The sequence below is a fragment of the Pseudophryne corroboree genome, chromosome 5, assembly GCF_028390025.1.
Source record: "Pseudophryne corroboree isolate aPseCor3 chromosome 5, aPseCor3.hap2, whole genome shotgun sequence".
In the NCBI taxonomy this organism is placed as follows: Eukaryota; Metazoa; Chordata; class Amphibia; order Anura; family Myobatrachidae; genus Pseudophryne; species Pseudophryne corroboree.
In genome coordinates, this window is record NC_086448.1 from 301,901,741 (window position 1) to 301,929,114 (window position 27,374).

Below are 27,374 nucleotides of genomic sequence, written 5' to 3' on the forward strand. Positions count from 1 at the left end.
CTCACGCCCAACTGAATTCCTCCCTTAGCAAGCAATTATTTGACAGCAAACATTAAAATCTTAGGATTATTTAAAAGTTAACAAATTTAGTATTTTGAAGGTAAAAATGTTTATTATTGCATGTACAACATAATATGGCATCTGTGGCATCAATAATAATGCAATCTCTTAGGTAAACAAATGCTACATTGGAAAATCATTAAGAATGATGAAAAATTAAAACAGTATGTTCCATTAACAATGCATTTTCTATAGTTGCTTTTTTCTCTTCTAATCTTTTTTTAGTTTTACCAGATTTTCTTCATTACCTCTTATATAATGAAGGCATAATGACATGACATACTTCATCAAAACATACCTAACTGATGGCGCTCAAATATTTAGCTGAATTCTATAAGCTCTTATAGAAACAATTAAAAACAGATGTAAATCTTTTGCGATTCAATTTATTTAATTCCATAAATTATAATACAAAAGCTAATGTATTTTCCTTGTAGAAAATGAAGAGGAATGGAAACTTGAAAGGAATGAAACACTGACATAAAAAATTATCTTATTTTCAAAGCTTTGTTGCACAAATATATTATTCAATAGAAAGAGTACTACACATACTGTCAGTTGATTTATTTCTGGAACTTAATAACTGGATGCATCTGGGATAAGTTCTTTGCATACATCACAACTTTCCAGCAACCTTTGAAACTAGTGTTCCTTGTTACTGAAAACAATGTTTGATTTATACCGCAACTTAAAATGAAATCTATCCAATAATTGCATACTTAATAAATATTAACAAAAAACAAACTCTGTATTTAACTCATCTGTTTTCTTGATAAAGAGACTTGCAAATATATTTCCCCCATTACTGTATATAGAGGCTACACTCAATTTATTTCCAACTTTAAAAGAAAAACCACCAGTTAGTTTGGAAATATATTGGAATACTAAATTAAGATGTTCAGGTTAGAATGGAAGTTAGGACACTGCTACCATTGTGTGAACCTTGTTGGTCATCTATGGGGATACATTTTAGGGGTCATCTAAAACAATGAGTGAGTCACATAATATCATCATGGTGGTGCTGCTAAATTTAAGGTGAGACAATGGGACTAATTTAGTAATGAAGAGTTTGGAGGTTATTAATTATATGTGTGGCTGAATTTGAAGAGGAGGATTATTTATTCAATGAGAATACTGATTATTTAATGTTTGAGCTCCTTAAGGTATAAATGTGATTATTTATTAAAATTGAATATCATTATTTTAATATCATAGCTAGTTAGGAGGAAATATATTTAATTATTAGTACTGTGAGTGCTTTTAACTTAATTGTAGGAATGGCTGAGGTAAATAGATCTTTTTATTAAATGTGAATGTTATTAATATCATATTGGGGCTGTTATGGGAATATGTCTATTTATTAAAACATTTTTGCCAGTTGGATTTCAAAGTGGGCTAAAGGTGTTGGGGTGTTAAATTACTTATATAAGACGGATTGCTTTGTCCGAATCATATCATTAGCACTATCAGTCTGAAATCTCTGTGGCAGTGAGATGTGTCCAAACTGAGTAGATATCAAATAATTCTATTTATGTCAATTACAACATGCTTACATCTAGTTGGTGGGTGTCCGCTTCAGCCAGGAACACCCCAGTACTGGACAGAAAAGTTTTTTGTGTGTGTGTGTGTGTGTGTGTGTGTGTGTGGGGGGGGTTGCCAAAGAAAAAAAAAAGAAGAAACACTCTTTTGTGGGCCACAATTGAAACTAGAAATGGTTATTTCATTTTAAAATATAACTTTTATTCTTTACTCTTAGAATATGAGAATGTAATCAGGTCTAAAGATCTTGACCCGTTTTTGCTAAAATAGTAGCTAAAACATTTTAATTCAATTGGTGTGTGAATATTTGAGTATAAATGTGGATAGAGGGAGTATAAGCCACACAGAGTTTGACCTGTGCTCTCCCACTATCTATAAAATAGTTTTAGATTAGATTTTGGTGAAAATATATATGCGTCAATAGTACCACATTAAATACATTTAATCATTACACAAGGTGCAACTTTGCATCATTATAATTTTCTGTCATGACCACAATATCAAATGAATCACACAATGTCACTTCTTGTAGCAGTGACCATAAACATTGGAAAACGTTGTTGATCCTAATGCTATTCAACGTAACCAGTGCAGTAACAATAAAGTTAAGATTTCTTTCTGTGACTTAAATGTTAGATATTTGTTTCAATTAATACATATAGTTTTATTGGTTGCAATAATAGCAGTAAATAAATGATAGCAATCACAGATCTCAGTGGAAACTCAGTATTTATTATATGTTTGTACTGTTGAAAGGTTGTATAACATTTCCTTGTGTATAAGCGATGTTAGTTAAGCTTATTTGCAGCAGATATATCATAGATCAGACATAAGATACACATGTATCTTCAATCACTGAGCAAGATGCAGATTAACATTATTGTAAAAATGACTACAATGTAAAATATATCAACCTGTGTTACTACATACTTCCAGCAGTAACAATTAACAACTTCATTGAACAAATGTCAGTTAATGTAATGTAACCAATACAGTTTACAATGAATTATTATTCTGTAGTTTAACCTTAATGTCATATACAGTATGTTGCAATTCTTACACATGATTTCACAATTTGCAACAATAACAGAAAACTGTAATAACAGCAGTCATAATAATATGGTTTATTTTATATATTATATATGTTATTTTACATATTTTTTTATATAATGGCCTTTTATGTCTCATATGGCATATATATACCTTATATGCCCTTTACTGTTGATATGACCTTATTAATTACTTGTTAAATAAAAATCATGTGCAGGATAAAAAATTACATTTTGACACCCCGAATTTGTGAAGTTTCCTTTGTTTTCAACAATATGATCCAGCAAGTAGCAATCCCCTTTAACAGCTTTTTAAGTAAAGTTACAATGATTTTATTGATATAGTTTGACACATGAAGGGCCAAATGAAATAGATTGAGAGTTTCAGAAAGTGAGAGATTTGGTAAGGTTTTTCAGTTTTTTTAAAGTGGCAATCATTTAAGGCCAATATAAACGGGCCGATGTGGGAGAAATGTGTGCTGAGCGAACCGCTCAGCACACATCTCTCCTACCACTTAGCACAGCACGATGTGTGCTGAGCGTGCGGGGGGAGAGGGGGGGGGGGCGCTCATTTCACCCAGCGGGTGAAGTGAGCGACCCGCTAGATTGGTCTGAATGCAGGCTAATCTAGCAGCACTGCAGCGATAGCGATGCGCAGGGCTGCGCATCGCTATCACTGTAGGGGGCACACACGGAGCGATCGTGCTTAAATTCTAAGCAATCTGGTCAGATTGCTTACAGTATCGCTCAGTGAGTACCCCCCTTTACACTGCAAAACCAGGTTGATCTTGCTGTGTAAATGATTGCCACTTTAAAATAAAACTGCAAAACCTTACCAGATCTCTCACTTTTTGAAACTCTCACTCTATTACATTTGGCCCAAAGTCTTTACAAGAATGTAAATATGTGTTGTATATGCTGAAAGATATGTAGTTACTGTAACAAAAAAAAAAGAAATGTTAATTAGCAAGGCCTTAGATCTTAATTCTAATAATTAATCTGAATTTTGGAGTAGTGAGAGAATTGTGTAATTGTAATGCTCTCCAGTCAAAATTTTATTTTTATGTAATGTTACTAGGATAATGGCAGGTGCCATGTGGTTGATTAATATATTCTACATGGTGCCGTCAAATTGGGACTAATGGTGGTCAGGGCTACTAGACCAGAGTGATACAGGTGAATTCTCAAACATGGTACTGGTGGCCATGTCTGCTAAGAAAAAAATACTATTCATGTCACAGAAAGGGGCATTTATCATCCTTCACAGCTGGTAACAGCCCTTCTAGGCCCCTCAACTTCAGTCCTAGGTAATTAGTAATAACTGACCCCCTGGGTGTGGCTCTACTCATTAGAAGTGTAAATCAGTGTCAGTGTGTGTGTGTGTGTGTGTGTGTGTGTGTGTGTGTGTGTCTGTCTGTACAGTACATGTGTGCAATCTATCACACCAAGCACATTGGGCATGCCAGCAAGGCTAGGGAAGCAGATAGAGGCATCTATATGGGCCTGTTATGCATCCAACACCTTTGTGAGAAAGTGAGAAAAGGTGGGGTGTGAGATCCCAATAAATGTGGCAGACACAGCCTGAAAGCTATCACTAGTCAGAAAGTGCAAGCATCTATATGTGGCTGTAAGACATACTGTACATCACTTGCATTAAATATCTTGAAAAGGTGGGCTGTGAGATCCCAATAATTGTGCCAGACACAGCCTGAAAGCTGACAGTAGCCAGAAAGTGAAACACAGCCAGGAGTTTATGCAGGCCTGAGACAGAGTGTGAGTGTGCTGTCTCAGGGTCTAAGTCTAGTTTGACAAAGTCATACAGACGGAAAATATTGTTTTGATTGATCCGGAACATCTCTATGACCTGGTCATCGGCCAATGTGATTAAGTTGGAATGCCCTCTAACTAAATGAGGTAATGAATGAAACTTGAATAAAATTGGGAGTTTAGTAAATTTCCCTTGTAGACTTTACAGTTTTTAATGATAAGATACAGTAGAAAGGGAAATGGAACCAACTTAATTATTGGAAAGGTTTTACTATATATGGGAACACAAAACATGTAGAAATAACATAACAGAGTTAAGTAATCACTCTCTCCAGTCAATTACTCTGAGCAGCAAACTCCAAAGTATAGGAGTACACAAATGAAGTGCAGACACCCATTTCCTACAACAGCAAGTAATAAAGGATTGTACATTATCCTTAGTCCCACCACACTATAGCACAGTACCAACATGGCTTTGACTCTCTTCACTCAATCTTAAGGACGTGCAGTGTGGAAATTCCCAACGTACTATCTTCCTTCTCTCACTCTTCACTCAGCATACTGTACATGCACAGCTCATTGCAAGTAGTAATCTAACATTTCTGAAATCATTGGGTATCACTGGCAAATAGTTAACCCATGCCACTTTCTTGGCTATATACAGATGTGTCCTCATACAGTACACCTATCCTTTTTGCACCATATGGCATGAGACACACGGTGTGAATTAGACACTCTGCCATTGGTAGTGAATCCTGGACTTTCATCCATTTCCCCAAATTTAGCATTTAATTTATGTAATCACATATAAAGTCACTTATATTGTACTAGGCACTTGGTCTTATTGTTTTTTTTCACAAGGGATTGGTACAAAAAAGCAGATTAAGTATGATGATGCATTACGTTTAGCACCGGGCAGCTAAGACCTCCATCTTTTGCCTTCTTACAGAGATTAATGTATGAGTTGCACACAGCAGATACATGCAATGCCTGTGCCATTATCTGGGATACCCCTGCATTTTTATTATTTCTCATTAGTAACAAAGACGCTGTCAATATTAAAAAAAAATGATGTAACCAATGAAAAGTTGGTACTGCATAATCCTTTTTAACCATTTTTATAATATTTCCAATCTTATTTAAAATTCTATTTTACATACATATTTGTTCATAATAGCATCATGATTGAATTATTATGCAAGATAAATTCATAAGTCATTAAAAGTATTGATAAACGATATTAAAGTATAGGAAAGCTATTATAGAGAGTTTGGAGTCTATAATAGCTTAAATAAGGTAATTGCACTTAAGATAAAGAAAAATGTGTTTTATTTTAAAATGGCCGCTATTCTTAGCCAATTAGGCAGATGACCGGCATAAACATGAAGTTTTAGCCACACATGTTTTTCAAGATGATAAGAATAGTTATCAGGAGATAGTGTAATTTGGAAATGCATGGACATTTAATACTTACTGTCATGCCTTCAGTTAATGTTTGTTATACTGTCCATCTGTCTTATCCCTGTGTTTATATTAATTCATGTTATTACTCCATCTAGTGGTCAGCACAGAAGTATTGTAGCTCAGTTATGAACCTCACAGCTCACCATAGCAAGGTTCTCAGGGCATTCTGGGTAATTCCCTACAGGCATTCATTTTCTAATTTCCCAGCCAGACATCACGTGCTCATCCACACAGTATAGAATCCGATGTTGCGTTTTTGACCCCAAATCTGCCATCTGATGACAGTTACAGTATGTATGCTAGCTGTATTGGTTACACTGCAGACAATACTTTGCATATGTATATTATTTAATGTTATGTTTGCATACTTTGTTAATGTTTCTACATCTTGCATATTATGTTATGTTCGTACTGCATTCTATCTGCATATTGTAATTGCATTCCTCTATTGTATAATAAATACCATTCTTAAGATCATCACATCTGATTAAGATTATTGAAAAGTAGAGGTGGTTATGCTATCTGTCTGGATTTGGTTAAAAGTAACACAATAGTGAATAAGTAAGTAGCGTTTATATATGATAGTTGTAAGGTATTTAATTAATCATGAGGTTAGGGACAAAGATATAATTATAATATATATTTTAATATTTGTAAAAGTAAATTACATATATTATAATTTATAAAATTGCTGATGTTCAAGTCTAAGATAGCAAGATGTTCTATAAGAAAGGCTGAATATGCTTGACATATGCTAATGTATGTGTTGACGTTCTAATCTACAGAGGACAAAAGTCTTCTTTGATTGCACACTTGGATAAAAGGAATCCACTTGGATTTGCACCAATGTCTAACTTGACACAGTCATGCTACAGGTAATATGGACATGTTCGCGGTACTTTGTGTTTTAAACAATATTCCTTAATGCAGTAGTTCCTGGAAACACACCTGTTTTAGGTTTTAAAGGATATTGTGGTCTACTGGGAATTTTTGCCCTTTTTTTGAGTGGATCACTAAGCAATGCATTAGTGACCAAATCTTGGTTTGAATCTGGCGCTTGTAAAAAAAACACCCCATCTGGGGTACAGAATACAGTAAACCCAAGATTACATCAAAACTCACTTCCTAACAAATTAGCTGGGGCATCTACAGCTAATAGGTATGAATGCTCACTGGTTAGTGGATCAATTGTTATCTTTTACTCTTGTGTTTCTTTTAAGGAAAACGTTATATTGTCTGTTATAAGCGATCTTGCAGTCCCATATTAATTTAAAATTAACATTTAGAATGTCCAATTGTCAAATAATTAGTTGTTTCCTTAGAATCACAACATATAAGTGTCATAGTGTTAATGGGCACTGCTTCATCCTGTCACTGAAAATCTTAAATTTCTGCAGTGTTATTTTTAGAAGGCAACTGTCTAGCATTCTTGGGGTTTTACATTCTCTAGTATAGTGTCCCTTTCCCTGACAATGGAAACAAATAAATTGTGATTTATGAAATTTTGGGTGACAGGTAAAAGCATTTTTGTTTTCTGTTGGCCAGCTATATCATACGAGGCTTGAGCAGGTTTACCCTACATATACAGTAGGTTCTTGAGTTTAATTTATGTTTTTAATTTCTTGGTTACCAATTTATCCTCATGATGTACTGTCAAAGTAGTTACACTAGCTGGGTTATATACTGTCAAAGTAGTTATACTCTCTGGGTCTTTGGCACGCCATAGGGGATCATTAGTAGTCAACCAAGTTTTTATATTAGGCTTATGACCTTCAACAAAGCATTGGACAGCATTTGAAAGAGATATCTTTGTTCAAATATCTTCTTAATACCTACATAGTTTTGTACCTCTGTTCTGAACTTTACCTAGAATTCCCTTACTGATTCTGTGTATCCCTATTTAATCTTCATGATTTTTCCCCAGTTAAGCCGTAATGGAAATAGAGTTGTAAATGCTTTAATCACCGATTTCCATTCTTCATCTAAGGATGGTTTATCTGTATCATTTGGTGATTTAAAATGCATTACCATCCTGTCTCTGTAATAAGTGTCTTATAGTCCTCAGAGGTTAGTAAAGCAGCAAGCAATTGAACCATGTCAGTATATGTAGGTGAGTGTGTTCTATACAGGTACTCTAGATTAGCTTTACATTGCTTAGGCCTTTTTATATATTCTCCACACTCAGTACATATCTAGTTTATTTCTGGTCTGGTCTTGATTTTTTCTGAGAAGCTGATTGAGACCTCAATCTTGTCATGAAAAAGACAAAATTAGGGGGAGTGGCCTAGCTGCTGAGGAGACCAGGCGTCCCTGAGGAGAGCTCCTGCTGCTGGGGCTTTTAAAGTCTCCCATCTGCTCAGTCTCCTCATTCAAGTCACTGCACCTTGTCTCTCTGTCCCCCCTGAGGTGTCCTTGTGTGAGCTGCAGAATCGGGAAGCAATATTAACGCTCCTGCGGATTGCGGCCTACCTGGGCTCTCCGGTCCGGGACCTCGATTTTCGTGCCAGCCCGCCGCAGACTTTCGGTGACGCGGACCCGGCGAGAGACTGCCTGTTCCCCCTCCTGTGGATCCGATTGATGCTGGGCACTGCCTGGGGTCCCTCTCTGCCTCTCCTTCCTGCTTTCACTCGTGGAGGGAGAAGGACCACGGTACAGCCTGCTTGCTCGATAAGACGCGCGGCGGCCATCTTGGTGGAGTTTCCGGCCGGACTGCTCCCATCCCTCTGCATGAACACCTGCGGGCCCAGACCCTGACCTCCCCCTACCCCACTGGTGTCCCTCGAGGCTAGCCGCTGACAGCTGCTGATAGCCGTGGGACGCAAGGGCTCTGTGATTGACCCATGCGTGCTGCGACCTGGTTGGGCTGGAGGTCTGTGATCTCGGGGCTGTTACTGCCCCACCTCCTGAGCTCCGTGTCGCGGGGATCTTGCGCTCCCATGTGTCAGAGCCAGCTCTGCCTACCTTTTGTGGCTCAATTAATGTACCCAGCAGTGGGGGGCCCTTTGACACAGCTCTCAGCAATATTTACAGTCTGGAAGTGACAGACAGCAGTCCCCAGGCATCACTCTGTCACTCTGCATCTCCTGCCTGAGTGCCCACGCTAGTTAGCCGGGAGGTGAATGGGAGCAGACGATACGCAGTGGCGGTGTCTCTGCACACAATTGCTAATACAGTGAGAATTTGGCCTTTTGTTTCATTACCTATTCCCTGCTTCTCATCATCAACCTCCAGCTGCGAGTTGCTCTGTGTCTGCAGTGCAACCCTCTCGGCTGGCTTAAAATATGTCCTCAGGGCAGTTGGAAGATTGGAATACATTAGAGATGGCTGCCTATCTCTCCGGCCACTAATAGTATTTCTAAATGGGTCTCCGGCTCTAAAGAATTGTCTATATGCCTCTTAGCATGCAGCTCAGCTTATCTATGCAAAAACCATACTACTCTGACGACCATACTCGCTCTGCTCTGTCTTCATATTCAACTGGTCCCCTGGGAAACCTTGTTCTGACATTATGCCTCCCAAGAGAAGGGGGAAGACCCCCAGGAAGCCTGCACCTATACAGTTTCCTAAAGCATCCAATTCTAATCGTACATTCACCTCCCCTTCATCTGCAAACACCAGGTCGCCCATAACCTTGCCAAAACCTTTGGCTCCCCAGCCTTCACCTGACCTGGATCTGAATCTAGACCCTCAGGCGCCCCTTACCACTCAAACGATGCTCAAGATGTTTTCAGCATTCCGCTCAGATATCTTATCAGGGGTAGATTCTTCCATCCAAACACGTAGAACTGATCTTAGCGGCATAGCTGGGCGAACCGAATACCTTAAAGAAAAAATGCAGGAATTGGTGACTTTGCATAATGATCTGCTGGTATCCCACGCGGACCTACAAAATGATGTCGTTTCAATGCTTGAGAAGATTGCAGACCTGGAGGAGAAACAACCTCAAAATTCGTGGTATACCCGATTCTGTCGCTCCGTCAGAATTGCGGGAATATGCGACTAAATTATTTCAGACTCTTCTTCCAACGGCTTCTGCCCAGGATTTGCTGCTAGACCGGGTCCATCGATTGCCTAGACCTAAAAGCGGTTATTCCTCCAGCTTCCCGAGAGATGTCTTATTAAGAGTCCATTTCTTCCACGCCAAAGAGGACATTCTTAGAGCGGCCAGATAAGCGGAGGGCTCTGATGTTATGGGTGGTCTGCAGATATATCTGGATCTTTCACAATTTACCCTAGACAAACAGCGTGCATTGCGCCCGATCACATCGGCTCTAAGAGACAACGACATCCTTTACAAGTGGGATTTCCTGGTAAAGTTGATTATCAGCTATGAATCTTCTTCCTACATCGTTTCTTCCTATGAGGCTGGAGTGAAACTACTCGAAGACTGGGACATTCCAACCTAGTCTGGTGTTGGATCCTTGAATTGCAGCACTGTTGTTTAGAATGTTTTTGCTATGTTGCTCTTAGATACACATTTGTTGATAGGGCGAGTTAGTATGGTAACCCCAGACTCACATGTCTATTGGGGTTTCCTGTACACCTTGATTTAATTCTTATTTGCTGTTCTGCTATATAATGTATGTTCTCTTTTCTTAATGTGAGATAATGTTTTCTTTACCTCGCTGATATGTTTTCAGATATATCACTTAGTTCTGCATGTTCCGTATATATGTTTGATGAAAATGTTGATGCAGAGATAGTATGTACAATTTTATTTTCTATGTGTCAGTTTATTGTGGGGCTGAGCCTATAGAGGACCTTTTTTGAGACCCATTTGAACCTACTCCCCCAATGGTTCTTGTTTTGCCACTATGGTTTTTTTGTGGTAAACACTGTGGCCCTGTTGACAGGGCTTTTTTTCCTCACTACTTACTGTTTTTCTTACCCTCTCTTTATTGCCCCTCTCCCTCCTCCCTCCCCCATCCGTTGCTCCCTTTGTGGAAGTCCACTCGCTGGTTAGCTCACGTAGTCTATCAATGGCTATTTTACAGATATACCAATGGTTAAATTATTTTCATTAAATGTTAATGGTTTGAATTCCCCCTGTAAGAGACGCCAAGCCCTAGACACCTTTTATAAAGAAAAAGCTAAAGTTGTTGCCATCCAAGAAATGCATTTCAAGGCCTCTGCTCCACCGACCCTTCACAACTCCCAATACCTGCTGATCTACTTTTCAAATAGTTCTTCTAAGAAAAATGGTGTCGCTATCCTTTTCCATAACTCTGTGAAATTTCCATAACTCTGTGAAATTTGATCTGGACTCTCAATATTCAGATAAGGTGGGCAGATACCTGATATTAGTGGGGAAATTGGAAGATGTTGAAATTACACTGGTCTCCTTGTATGCCCCGAATACTAACCAACTGCCTTTTCTTCGCAAATTATTCTCTACTATTCATAAAATATGGAAAGGCAGATTAATAGTGATGGGTGATTTCAACCTAGTCCCTGACGAGAAACTTGATAAAACATACCCCCCTAATAAGACCCAAAGAGGGTCACATTCCCAGACTACCTCGGCCCTGTTGTCTCCCGGGTGCTCGGGTATGGCACATCGCGGACCGGGTAGATAGATTGTTGGGAGGGGCTGGGAAAGACCCAGGGCATGTTTTGTTATATCATTGTTTTGTTATATCATTTTTATTTCCAATTCTAAAGCGCAACGGAATTTGCTGCACTATATAAGAAACTGTTAATAAATAAATAAAAAATAAATAATAGTACCCTAGGAACAAAAAAGGCCTAAATTATGTGATTTTAGCTGTTTTTGTAAATTTTGGGGGAAAATCCATAACCAGTCACAGCCAAAATCCAGAACTGAACCCAAAACCAAAACTGGACCATGAATTAGAACCAAGACCAAAACCAGATAAAAAAAAGGTCCCACACACATCTCTAATATTAGCAGTACAAGTATCACTGTTTTCAGGATTTGGAATATTTGTGTATCTTATTCAGAAGTGGATGGAGTAGTGTTGGAGGAATATGTGAAGCTGGAGGGTTTTATATAGCTTCTTCACATTTAGGTTATAGTAGCCAGAACTACAGAGAAGGAACAATACTTTGGGTATGAAAACTAGCAACAGTTAGTTGGCAAAGACCCATAGCATGGACATGGAATCTTACCCCACTGGTGGTCTTCACCAGGGATTCCTGCATGTGCTAGCACTAGAAAGTGGTAGACCAGAATTGGAGCTCCAATGCTGGATGACTCCACATGGTGTGTAGAGCTAAACTGGTACTGGTGGATAGGAATATCAGAGTTGTACCAATGACTAGAAAACTGAAGTATCATTTTTGTACCGATGGTCAGGAATTTCAGACTTGCACCATTGGCCGGAATATTGGACTTGCACCATTGGTCAGGAATATCGGACTTGTACCGAAGGTCAGGAATGTCAGACTTGCACCGTTGGTCAGGAATGTCAGACTTTTACCGTTGGTCAGGAATATCAGACTTGCACCAATGGTCAGGAATATTGGACTTGCACCAATGGTCAGGAATATTGGACTTGCACCAATGGTTAGGAATATTGGACTTGCACCAATAGTTAGGAATATTGGACCAGCACCGATGGTCAGTAATATTGGACTTGCACTGAAGGTCAGAAATGTCAGACTTGCACCGAAGGTCAGGAATATCGGACTTGCACCGATGGTCAGGAATATCGGATTTACACTGAAAGTCAGGAATATCAGACTTGCACTAAAGGTTAGGAATATCAGACTTGCATTGGTTTTCAGGAATATCGGACTTGCCCCAATATTTAGTAATATTGGACAAGCACAGATGGTCAGGAATATCAGACTTGCACCAATGGTGCACACTGGATTAATGCTGGTACCAGGTCTAACACAGGAAGAGTCTGGGTCATAAATAATGCCCTTCGGAACAGACTGGTACAGCAGGGGAGCACAGCTACAATGCTCACACACAGAGCTGTGTGACTTACGGACTTGACTCTGCAAAGCAGGAAGCTTTCTACCTATGTCTGAGTCCGGATTGGCTGCAGAAGTCAGCTGATTGACAGACTGAGGATAATTGGCCAGAATGACATCCCATGATGCTGGACAAGATGGCGCTGTCCTTACTGCTGATGTGACATGAATGCTGCCATGCTGAAAGCCAGGCCTGTACCGCTAATCCTGCATGGTGCCTCCTTGTGTGATAACAGTGGCTTTCACAGAGTCTGCCACAGAGACCATCTTAGCGTAAAGAGCTACGTGACCCATGACCACCAGAGCATGCTAGTGTCACACCAGTGGTCAAGTAGGTAAGGGCCTGACTATGGAATGCCACGTGTAGATAACATCAACATCATCTGTAACATAAGCAGAACACTCTGAGTTCATCAAAACCTAATTTGGACATTCATTAACGCTAAATAACTGTCTAGATAGTTTAGGCAAAGACTTTTTTCTATGTCCGGTTAAAAAGAAGGGTCTAGGTATTCCATGTATGCTTCATACTTAGCGTAATATTTTTCACTATCTCTGGAAAGGTCATTCGTCTCTCAGAATACAAAAGTTGCACGAGAGAGCATTTCATTTCTGCTAGCGATAAGGAGGGGAGAAAAGTACCACTGTCTAAGAATAGCTTTCTTAGCTATCATTATAACTGTCAAAAGTGAAACAAAAAATAATACAGTTTGTGTTGGAACATGATGGGGTCTACACCAAGGTTACAAAATAAAATGGGGAATAGGAGTATGGGTGGGTACAGGATCCAGATAGTCAGGAGGTCAGCAGGCAGAATACTGACAGTGGCTCGCACTTTTTCTAAGGTAAGCAAACCCTACCCCTTACACTCCCCCTAACCCTAACTCTCACTACCTGCAGCCTAACCCTAATGCTCCCGTTTCACAGCTTAACCTTAAACCTCCCCTCCCACAGCCTAACCCTACCCCTAGTGCTTAACCCTAACCCCCTGCAATTTAACCCTATCCTGCCCCTCCCACAGAGTAACCCTGCCCTTAGTGCCTAACTCTACCCCCCCACACACACACACACACACACACACGCTGAAGCCTAACCCTCCCAATCATACTTACGTTTGGGATGCTGACTGTCGGGATTCCGCACCAGGATTACTGCAATGGTCGTCTGACCGCCCGCATCCAAAGCATTGGGATGCCAACTACATTGCGCATGGGGAACATTAGCCCACTAAACATGTTAATAAATGCCAATAGCTTATTCCAGAAATGTGCTATTTTCCTACATTCCCAGAAGTGACAGAAATTTGCGCCTTAACATTTGCATTTTTGACAGCAACCCATTTAGTCAGGGACAAAATACTTCCTCTGTGAAGGAGAAATATATGCTCTATTTATAAATTTAATGTGTAGCTCCTGCAGAGAGGACGTACAGTATTTGGTGAGATTTGCTATAATAAAGACTAAGATATTTGAGTTTATCAGAGACTATTATAGAGATGTGTGGCAGGCACTTTTCGTGTTTTGTGTTTTGGTTTTGGATCTTAATCCCCACTAGTGTTTTGGATCTGGATTGATTTTTTCCAAAACCACCCTTTTGGGTTTTAGTTTTGTTTATGTTTTTGGATCTGGATGATTTTTGAAAACCCCCCCACAAAAACAGCTATAATCACAGAATTTGGGGGTCATTTAGATCATACAGTATTATTAACCTCAATAGCATTCGTTTTCACTCATTTCCAGTCTATTCTGAACACCTCACACCTCACAATATTGTTTTTAGGCCAAAAGGTTGCATTGAGGTCGCTGGATGACTAAGCTAAGCGACTCAAGTGGGAGGCACAAACACCTGGCCCATCTAGGAGTGACACTGTAGTGTAAGACAGGATGCACTTTTAAAAACTAGGTCCCAAAGAGCACATAATGCAAAGAAGAAATAGAGGTGCAATGAGGTAGCTGGATGACTAAGCTAAGCGACTCAAGTGGGCGGCACAAACACCTGGCCCATCTAGGAGTGGCACTGCAGTGTCAGACAGGATGGCACTTTTAAAAACTAGGCCACAAAGAGCACATAATGCAAAGAAAAAAATAAGAGGTGCAAGATGGAATTGTCCTTGGACCTTCCCACAAACCCTTATGTTGTATAAACAGGACATGGACACTTTAACAAACCAATAATTTTAGTGACAGGGTCTACCACACGACTGTGGCTAAAATTATTGGTTTGTTTGGGCCCCCACAAAAAAAAAACAATCCCTCGACCAAAAAGAAGCAATTAATCTCTCCTTGCGCAAACTGGCTCTACAGAGGCAAGGTGTCGTCCTCATCTTCATTCTTCGATTCCTCACCCCTTTCAGTGTGTACATTATCTTCCTCACAGAGTATTCATTCATCCCCACTGGAATCCACCATCACAGGTCCCTGTGTACTTTCTGAAGGCAATTGAAGGTAAATGTCTTCCTGGAGGAATTTATAATTCATTTTGATGAACATCATCTTCTCCACATTTTGTGGAAGTAACCTCCTACGACGATTGCTGACAAGGTTATCAGCTGCTTCTAAACATTCTTTTAGAGTAGACACTGGAGGGGGGAGGGGGGCAATTTAGGTAAAATAAAGCCAGTTTGTGCAAGGAACTCCAAATTGCCTCTTTATCCTGCCAGTATACATACTGACATGCCTACTTGGATGCTGTCACCAATATAATCCTCCACCATTCTTTCAATGGTGACAGCATCATATGCAGTGACAGTAGACATGTCAGTACTCATTGACAGGTCCTTCAGTCCGGACCAGATGTCAACACTTGCTCCTGACTACCCTGCATCACTGCCAGCGGGTGGGCTAGGAAATGAGCCCCAGTTGTGGGAGAAAATTAAGGAGGAGTTGTTGATGGGTCATGTTCCATTTGAGTTGACCATTTTCTCACCAGCAGGTCTTTGCACCTCTGCACACTTGTGTCTGCTGGAAAGAGAGGTACAACATAGGCTTTAAACCTAGGATCGAGCACAGTGGCCAAAATGTAGTGCTCTAATTTCAACAGATTGACCACCCTTGACTCCTGGGAAAGTGAATGAAGGCCTCCATCCACAAGTCCCACATACTAAGTGGAAATGCTCTATCTTACCTCTTTCAATTTCTCCAGCTGCTTCAAAAAGCCTGATGAGAGGAATGACCTGATTTAATCTGGCAGTGTCTAAGCAGACTTCTCGTGTGACAAGTTAGAAGGGTTGGAGAACCTTGCACAACACGGAAATCATTCTCCACTGCACTTGAGTCAGGTGCATTCCCCCTCTTTTGCCTATATCGTAGGTGAATGTATAGGCTTGAATGGCCTTTTGCTGCTCCTCCATCCTCTGAAGCATATAGAGTGTTGAATTCCACCTCGTTACCACCTCTCGCTTCAGGTGATGGCAGGGCAATTTCAGGAGTGTTTGCTGGTGCTCCAGTCTTCAGCACGCAGTGGCTGAATGTCGAAACTGGCCTGCAAATTTTCGGGCCACCAACAGCATCTCCTGCAAGCCCCTGTAATTTTTAAAAAAATTCTGCACCACCAAATTAATTGTATGTGCAAAACATGGGACGTACTGGAATTTGCCCAGATGTAATGCACGCACAATATTGGTGATGTTGTTGGATATCACAAATCCCCAGGAGAGTCTAAGTGGGGTAAGCCATTGTGCGATAATGTCCCTCAGTTTCCGTAAGAGGTTGTCAGCGGTGTGCCTCTTATGGAAACTAGTGATACACAGCATAGCCTGCCTAAGAACGAGCTGGCATTTGCGAGATGCTGCTACTGGTGCCGCTGCTGCAGGAGGCAATACATCTACCCAGTGGGCTGTCACAGTCATATAGTCCTTAGCAGAGCCGGCCATAGGCATAGGCAAACTAGGCAATTGCATAGGGCATTTGATATGCCTAGGGGCATCATCAGCTTCTGCTGATTAAAATGATATGCGGCATGCCTATATTCTGTATGTAGCATTTCATATGCAGATACAGCCTCAGTCTCACACAGTATATAGGCATGCTACATATCAGTTTAATCAGCAGAATCTGCTTGTGCATCCTAGCCACATAGCAATGCAAATAAGATGTATTTTCATTAAAAAAAGGTGCCCGACGTTAGCATTGATGCAAGATTTGTGAGGACACATCGGTATCCAAGCAGAGGCAGAGGTCACAGTGTTAGTGGAAGTGTGAGTGCTGTGTGCATGTGAGTGGGTTGGTTGTGCAGTAGTGTTCGGAATATGTGTAAGGAGCATTATGTGTGTCATGTAAAAATGCATTAATAATGTGCAACATATGTGTAAAGGGCCACTATGTGTGTCTTTATGTGTATAAGGGCAATTTTAATGTGCGGCATATGTGTAACAGGGTACTACTGTATGTGTGTCATGTGTATAGGGGCACTAATAATGTGCAGCAAATGTGTAGGGGGGCACTATGTGTGTCATTATGTGTATAAGGGCACTAATAATGTGCCGCATATGTGTAAGGGACATTATATGTAAAAGGGCATTAATAAAGGTTGTCATAATGTGTAAGGTGCATTATGTTTATAAGGACATTAATGTGTCTCATATGTGTAAGGGGCATTACTGTGTGGAATTGTGTATAAATGCATTACTAATGTGTGGCATTATGTGTATAAGGTGCTCTACTATGTGGCGTTGAATATAGAAAGGGCACTACTGTGTCGTCTAATGTGAATAAAGAGCACTAGGGTGTGGTGTAATGTGAATAAGGAGCAATTCAGTGTGATGTAATGTGAATAAGGGGCTCTACTGTGAGGAGTAACGTTTATAAGGTAAAGTGATACTACTGTGGGATGTAATATGAATTATGGACACTATCGCATGATCAAATGTGAATAAAGTTGCAGTACTGTGTGGTGTAATTGGAATTGGGGTTACTATTGTGTGGCCATGGCCCTTCCCAGCAAGAAGATGCCCCTTTTTGGGCTGTGTGTCAAATGTGCGAACTGTTCCTATTTAAAATATAGGGGTACAAGGACTGCTATGGGTGAGGGGTGATGGTGCTGGGAAAGAGGGGCAAGTTCAGAGGCAGAACCAGCGGTGGTGCTAGGGGGCACCAGCCAAAATCTTGCCTAGGGCATCATATTGGTTAGGGCCGGCTCTGGTCCTTAGTTTGCCCTGCTCCACTTGTCAACATGTCCGTGGTTAAGTGAACAGTGGGTACAATTGCATTTTTTAGGACACTGAGAACACTTTTTCTGACATCTCTTTACATTCTCGGTGTTGCCTGCCTAGTGAAGTGGAATCTAGATGGGATTGGTTCCGGGGACACACTACCTCCATCAATTGTCAAAATCCCACTGCACTAATGGCGGATACCGGACACACGTCTAACACCGACATAGCTGTCAAGGCCTCAGTTATCCGCTTTGCAACAGGATTACTGCTGTCATATATCATCTTCCTCACAAAGGACTGTTGGACAGTTAATTGCTAAGTTGAAGTAGTACAAGTGGTCTTTCGACTTCCCCTCTGGGATGACGATCGACTCCCAGCTGGAACAACAGCAGCGGCAGCAGCAGTAGTTGGCAAACCACCTAAGGATCCTCCGGAGAAATCCCGGTTAGGAGAAGACTCCTTAGTCATGCCAGTGACATGGCCTGCATGACTACTGACGTCCCTGACACCACCACTGGACTGATGCAGCACAACACAGTACCACTGGACTGGACTTATACAGCAGCACTGGACTTATTTCAGAACAGGACACCACCACTGGACTTATGGCAGCACAGGACACCACCACTGGATTGGACTTATACAGCAGCACTGGACTTATGGCAGCACAGGACATCACCACCGTGACTGAACTGATGCAGAACAAGACACCACCACTGGACTGATGCAGCACAAGACAGCACCACTGGAATGATACAAAAGTGCAGGTCACCACCCCACGCGCCACGCATCTTTCCCACACAGACACTGAGGAGACATGTCCTCTCGCTACACTCTCCAGGACTGGAGTTAAGATGGCGGGAGCCGCAAAATATACAAAGAAGGATCTTGCGAGAATCCAAGATCAGGATGATGACGTTTTGCCTCATGAGTCTGGTAGGAAAACCTGATCTGGACTCGGACCGTGAAGTCCGGGGGGGGGGGGGGGGGGGGTTCCGATCTCTGATATCCAAACCTGCTCATCCCTATTATAAATTTAGATAAGTCAGAGACAGGAAATGTTGTGCGTATCATCCTTCTTAGGGGTAATACTTCAGATTAGTCAAAGTTAGGTTTATAATCAGTGAATAAGCTGAATAAATGAATCATTTTAAGAATGGCTGGTATCGTTGTTTCAGGATGAGAGACCAAGAGCAGCATGTCATATGCTGAGTGTGCTAATTTGCAGTCTCTGAAACCAACCCAGAGCCCAGTAAAATCTAGCCAATGGTTTCAGGTCCACCTAGAATTAAAAGGGGTGAGATGAGGCATCCCTGACTGATCCTGCAATGTATTGCAAAAGGCAGAGATAGAAAATCATTAACTAGAATTGTGTATAAGGGTTTAAGTAAAAGGACTCTATCAGTGACACAAAAGCATCCTCTCGAGGGTCTCAAATAAATGGTTCCGAATCATCATGCTGGAAGCTTTTATTGCATCTACAGATAGGAGAACTCCAGGGACCAGATCACTGGATGATTGGAGATGCTGCATCAGCATCAGGACCTTGCCGATATTTATCAACAAATGCCCCTCCCAGACATATCCAGCTTGGTCCTCATGGACAACATCGGGGGCAATATATTTTAGTGTATCTGCAAATATTTTATTAAGGATTTTATAGTCAGAATTTATTAAAGATTTTGGCCTATAATTAATGCTAAATCAAAGTTTCAATCTGGCTTGGGCAGGACCTTGACCACTGTAATATTAAATTAGGATAGAAGAGAACCTCTATCTATTACGGTATTGTAAAAATGGGCAAGGGTGGATCTCACATCTGGATGACTAGAAAGTCAAAAAGTACATGAAGTCCAAGATACATGGGTATTAGTAGAACCTGGCAGGTATATGATAGATTAGCAGCAGTGTAAAATATCTTTGAGAATCAGTTATACTCTTAATAGGATGACAGTGTCCCAGGATGGCTATTAAATCATCTGCCAGTGTTTGCAGTCAATGATGGCAAGCATCCAGGGAGCGGGAAATTAGATGCACACCATCTCGCAGTGATCTGGGCACCAGGATAGTTCAAAAATCCAGGACACAGTGAGACGTGCCGGCCACAATATGCGAGGGATGAGTCAAGAAGAGAGGAAGCCAAAGCCAGCTGAAGGTACGAGTCCAAATGGAGAAAGTAAGGCAAGAGCAGAAAGTGGCCTGTGAAGGCCAAAGATCCAATATGGCCGCCGCAACCACACTAGAGTAATGAAGGATTCAGCTTTTGGTTGAAGTAGCGGACTCAGAGCCCACTAGAAATACTCAATGGGAGGATGTTGACCTTGGGCAATAGCATGGCAGTCAGCAGAGATGTAACACCTAGGTGTACGTAGAATTGGTGAAAGCAGTACTAGAACACTGATGCCATCTTAGGCTGTCAGGCCACAACCCCTTGTCTTCATTGTTTAAAAATATTTATTATTTACTCTTCATTTTTGTTTGTGTAATTGAATAACAGTTTCACTGTTTCTGCAGATTCTAATTAACTAGTGGATACGCCTCACAGGGATTCAAATCAATTAATGTCTATATATTATATACTGTAAGTCACCTCTGGAATGATTTCTCTGGCTAAATCATCTAGCATGAAGGCACAAGGGCTGCTACAGAATTTTAAGACCTTCAAACATAATTTTATTATGTAAGATCATACCGAAAGAATCACCGTTTATGCTAATACTGTACTTATTGAACTGTAGCAAGATAACTGGCATCTTTACACTGGAGATCTTTTTACATTCCATCTGTCACCAGCGGAACATACCAGGGACATTTGCTGAAGATATGGTACTACAGACCTCATTCATTAAGAATTGCAGTTTCTGTGAAAAAGCAGTTGCTGTGATCAAATAGTTGCCGCCCAGAAAGAGAGATAAAACACCCATTGCAGAAATTGCGAATGCATTGCAATGTGCATTCTGATCGCAATTACCAGAACATCGAAGATTGTTCCCATCTGCGCCAGGCATGGTTGTCCACAATTCTGGCTACACAAGAGGCTGGATGTGGTCATCGCTGATGTCAGAGGCCCTCCTTAAAACCGCCTAGGCATGCCTTTGTTTTGCAGACACACCCAGAAAATGCCAGGTTTCCGCCCAGAAACGCCAGCATCCTGTCTGTCAAACAGCGGCTGCATTGTGATTACGATCTGTACACAATTTCTGCTGGTATTTCCCTCATGCTGTGCATGTGCAGTCGTTTGATAATCCATTGGATTGTGAGTCTGAAATTTTGCAATCCAACCTAAATAAGGCCCTACAGCTGCAGGGAAGCAGTTACAATACCGCTAGTCGGGATTCCGGAGGTCACAATGCCGACGCCGGAATCCTGCCTAGCGGTGAAATACTGTACCACTACTGAAATACGGGCGCCACAGGCTTTTCTCTCTCTGTTGGTGTCCACGACACCTATAGAGGGAGAATATAACCTGTGGTGAGTGCAGTGAGCCACCGTGCCTGCAGCGCGGCAAGTGCAATGAGCCCGCAAGGGGCTTACTAGCACTCGCCCGCTGTCATCATACTGGTGGCTGGGATCCCGCCGTTGCTATACTGGTGGCTGGGATCCCACCTTTAGTATACCCGGCCGCTGGTATTTCATACTGATCCCCATCTGCAAGTATCTTTGCTAATGTATGAGTTTCAATGTTTATCTTGTTTGAAATAAGCACTGTGGAAAAAAATCTGTCTCCCATGGTACCTTGAGAGCCCTCTTTTATATTCAAGCAGCGTGATTGCTGTGCATCCAGGTTATCAGTTTGAGAGACTCTCAGTACTGATAAATGCGCTTATTACTCTATTTAGATGAATACACGTACAGTACATATTATTTGGTCCTTTTATGCATTTAGAAGCACTGGTGAATACATGTTGATTGCACATTTCTTTCATGCTTTTGTGTGAAAACGCTATTTTGTACTTTTTTTTAATCTACATAAAAAAGGCAAGTGATGTCTACTGCAAGAAGAACAAACATATTTTTTTAGCTAAATGACCATTATGTGATTACATCCTTACAGCTTTTGTAACTGTCACACAATTGGAATGATTTAGTTAGGATAATACTTTCACCTGAAAATAACAGGTTGATGGGGGAGGATTTTTTTTCTTTTTATATTAATTGTTCATACAGGATTCAATCTAATTGAACTTTAAAAAATCCTACATTCCCATTGTTTGTGTACAGCATGCAAAAGCATAAATTAATTTCTACTGCAGTTAGTCTTTGAATACCTTCCAGATCTAAATACCACGCACAGCTAACATCGGGCCTGATTCAGAGTTCTACTACTGCGAGAAATAAAAAAAAGACTCTTGTCTCAGGGCACTCTTGACCTTTATATTCAATAAAATGTAACTTTTATTCAATACAGTATATATTAAAAATAGGGTTGAAAGGAGATGTTCCCAATATGCTGCTTAATGAGTTTAAAACATACAATTATGCTTACACATCAATTATCATAATGTATAAATGTGCATATGCAATGACTCCATAGGAGTTTCTAATGGGTGCGAGGTGTGCGGTGCACAAAGGTCAAACACCCTGCTCCCATATATTATACTTACCCCTCGGGAGTCCTGCGATGGCCCTGCACTGCAGACACAAATCACTTGGAAAATGGGTGCCGCAACCATTTCCGAGTGATTTTCGCATGCACACTGGAGATGTCCCCAGGAACAAGGCATGGGCACCATGTTCCCAGAGACCTGCACATGTGCAGTAGACTCTGGCATAATGCCAGAGTCTACTCACTACCAGAGAGTAGGAGGCCCACTACGGAGGCTGCATGCAGGCCCTCTCTCGTCTTAAAACACCCCTGAATGACTCTGTGAAAATAAATCCCTTCTAAGTGAGTATACTGTTGTGGTGAATTATATTTTTGCACATCAAGGCATAAATGCAAATAAAAATTGGACCAGGTGTCAGAGGCGCCTTATGAGAGGGGGAGGCCCATGCACAGCCTCCTCCATTCTGGCCCCCTCCTCTAGCCAGCTGCATTGAGTGTCTGAGCACTAGAGGGCTCACACTCTACTGCACATGTGAATATCCGTGAAAATGGCACGGTGGCCATTTTCCAAGAGATTTCTCTACTGCACATGCGCCGAACTCTGTGAAAATGGGCGCTGCACCATTTTAACGGTGATTTAACAGCGCTATTGACATTGGCGCAGGACTTCCAAGGGGTGAGAATTAAAAAAATAGGTGCACCACACACACTGCTCCCATTATAAATATGCCAGTGCCCGGTGTAGCAAAACACTTGTAATGAGTATCAATATCCTTAAGGTGCATACACACTGTGAGATTCGGGCTAACCCCGATTCCCACTGTGCAATAGGGACTAGGGGCCTAATGCAGACCTGATCGTAGGTGTGCTAAATTGTCTTCAGACATGCGGGGGGATGCCCAGCACAGGGCAGTCCACCCCGCATGTCAGGCCTGACCTCCGTCCCTGCACAAGTAAAAAGCATCGCACAGCGGCAATGCTTTTGTTCTGGAAGAGTAGCTCCCAGCCAGTGCAGCTTCTGTGTGCTGGCAAGGAGCTACTCGTCACTGCCCGGGTTGCAGCAGCTACATATGATGTCACGCAGCCACCCTGGCCCGCCCCCCTAACAGTCCTTTGCATTGCCCGGGCCGTGATCCCTAAACGGCGGCCAAATGCCGCCGGCCCGCCCCCTCGCACCCAGCGACTGCCTCTGCCTGTCAATCAGGCAGAGGCGATCGCAGGGCTAAGACAGCTGTCGGCTGTCTGGCATGCACCGGCGCACTGCGGCGCTGGTGCATTCGCAGTTCAGACCTGACCACTGCTGTGCGAAAATGCACAGCAGCGATCAGGTCTGAATTAGCCCCAAGATCGGTATTGCAAGCATATAATGACTGTGCTTGTGATACCGGCTTTGTCCTATTTTGGCTAAGCGTCAATTTTGACTGTCTTTTATACAAGATAGTCAAAATTGACTTGCCTGCACAGTCTATCTAGGCATGCAATACCGACCTTGCTGGAACGCACATCGGTATCGCAAGGCGACTTTCACCTTGCGACCTGCACTAACTTTCCTTACGAAATAGTCAAAATCGTAAGAAAGAATCTCACTGTGTGTACACACCTTAAGTTACAAAACGTTCTAGCTATTCTTCACTTGTAAGTAGAGATGAGCGGGTTCGGTTTCTCTGAATCCGAACCCGCACGAACTTCATGTTTTTTTCACGGGTCCGAGCAGACTCGGATCCTCCCGCCTTGCTCGGTTAACCCGAGCGCGCCCGAACGTCATCATGACGCTGTCGGATTCTCGCGAGACTCGGATTCTATATAAGGAGCCGCGCGTCGCCGCCATTTTCACACGTGCATTGAGATTGATAGGGAGAGGACGTGGCTGGCGTCCTCTCCATTTAGATTAGGGTTGAGAGAGAGAGAGAGAGATTGACCTGAGGCTGTGATACTGTAGAAGAGAGTGCAGAGTTTAGTGACTGACGACCACAGTGACCACCAGACAGTGCAGTTGTTTGTTTTATTTAATATATCCGTTCTCTGCCTGAAAAAAACGATACACACAGTGACTCAGTCACATACCATATCTGTGTGCACTGCTCAGCCCAGTGTGCTGCATCATCAATGTATATATATATCTGACTGTGCTCAGCTCACACAGCTTATAATTGTGGGGGAGACTGGGGAGCACTGCAGTGCCAGTTATAGGTTATAGCAGGAGCCAGGAGTACATAATATTATATTAAAATTAAACAGTGCACACTTTTGCTGCAGGAGTGCCACTGCCAGTGTGACTAGTGACCAGTGACCTGACCACCAGTATATATAATATTAGTAGTATACTATCTCTTTATCAACCAGTCTATATTAGCAGCAGACACAGTACAGTGCGGTAGTTCACGGCTGTGGCTACCTCTGTGTCGGCACTCGGCAGCCCGTCCATAATTGTATATACCACCTAACCGTGGTTTTTTTTTCTTTCTTTATAGTCATACTAGTTACGAGTATACTATCTCTTTATCAACCAGTCTATATTAGCAGCAGACACAGTACAGTGCGGTAGTTCACGGCTGTGGCTACCTCTGTGTCGGCACTCGGCAGCCCGTCCATAATTGTATATACCACCTAACCGTGGATTTTTTTTCTTTCTTTATACATACATACTAGTTACGAGTATACTATCTCTTTATCAACCAGTCTATATTAGCAGCAGACACAGTACAGTGCGGTAGTTCACGGCTGTGGCTACCTCTGTGTCGGCACTCGGCAGCCCGTCCATAATTGTATATACCACCTAACCGTGGTTTTTTTTTCTTTCTTTATACATACATACTAGTTACGAGTATACTATCTCTTTATCAACCAGTCTATATATTAGCAGCAGACACAGTACAGTGCGGTAGTTCACGGCTGTGGCTACCTCTGTGTCGGCACTCGGCAGCCCGTCCATAATTGTATATACCACCTAACCGTGGTTTTTTTCTCTTTCTTTATACATACATACTAGTTACGAGTATACTATCTCTTTATCAACCAGTCTATATATTAGCAGCAGACACAGTACAGTGCGGTAGTTCACGGCTGTGGCTACCTCTGTGTCGGCACTCGGCAGCCCGTCCATAATTGTATATACCACCTAACCGTGTTTTTTTTTTCTTTCTTTATACATACATACTAGTTACGAGTATACTATCTCTTTATCAACCAGTCTATATTAGCAGCAGACACAGTACAGTGCGGTAGTTCACGGCTGTGGCTACCTCTGTGTCGGCACTCGGCAGCCCGTCCATAATTGTATATACCACCTAACCGTGGTTTTTTTTTCTTTCTTTATACATACATACTAGTTACGAGTATACTATCTCTTTATCAACCAGTCTATATATTAGCAGCAGACACAGTACAGTGCGGTAGTTCACGGCTGTGGCTACCTCTGTGTCGGCACTCGGCAGCCCGTCCATAATTGTATATACCACCTAACCGTGGTTTTTTTTTCTTTCTTTATAGTCATACTAGTTACGAGTATACTATCTCTTTATCAACCAGTCTATATTAGCAGCAGACACAGTACAGTGCGGTAGTTCACGGCTGTGGCTACCTCTGTGTCGGCACTCGGCAGCCCGTCCATAATTGTATATACCACCTAACCGTGTTTTTTTTTTCTTTCTTTATACATACATACTAGTTACGAGTATACTATCTCTTTATCAACCAGTCTATATTAGCAGCAGACACAGTACAGTGCGGTAGTTCACGGCTGTGGCTACCTCTGTGTCGGCACTCGGCAGCCCGTCCATAATTGTATATACCACCTAACCGTGGTTTTTTTTTCTTTCTTTATACATACATACTAGTTACGAGTATACTATCTCTTTATCAACCAGTCTATATATTAGCAGCAGACACAGTACAGTGCGGTAGTTCACGGCTGTGGCTACCTCTGTGTCGGCACTCGGCAGCCCGTCCATAATTGTATATACCACCTAACCGTGTTTTTTTTTTCTTTCTTTATACATACATACTAGTTACGAGTATACTATCTCTTTATCAACCAGTCTATATATTAGCAGCAGACACAGTACAGTGCGGTAGTTCACGGCTGTGGCTACCTCTGTGTCGGCACTCGGCAGCCCGTCCATAATTGTATATACCACCTAACCGTGGTTTTTTTTTCTTTCTTTATACATACATACTAGTTACGAGTATACTATCTCTTTATCAACCAGTCTATATTAGCAGCAGACACAGTACAGTGCGGTAGTTCACGGCTGTGGCTACCTCTGTGTCGGCACTCGGCAGCCCGTCCATAATTGTATATACCACCTAACCGTGGTTTTTTTTTCTTTCTTTATACATACATACTAGTTACGAGTATACTATCTCTTTATCAACCAGTCTATATATTAGCAGCAGACACAGTACAGTGCGGTAGTTCACGGCTGTGGCTACCTCTGTGTCGGCACTCGGCAGCCCGTCCATAATTGTATACTAGTATCCAATCCATCCATCTCCATTGTTTACCTGAGGTGCCTTTTAGTTGTGCCTATTAAAATATGGAGAACAAAAATGTTGAGGTTCCAAAATTAGGGAAAGATCAAGATCCACTTCCACCTCGTGCTGAAGCTGCTGCCACTAGTCATGGCCGAGACGATGAAATGCCAGCAACGTCGTCTGCCAAGGCCGATGCCCAATGTCATAGTACAGAGCATGTCAAATCCAAAACACCAAATATCAGTAAAAAAAGGACTCCAAAACCTAAAATAAAATTGTCGGAGGAGAAGCGTAAACTTGCCAATATGCCATTTACCACACGGAGTGGCAAGGAACGGCTGAGGCCCTGGCCTATGTTCATGGCTAGTGGTTCAGCTTCACA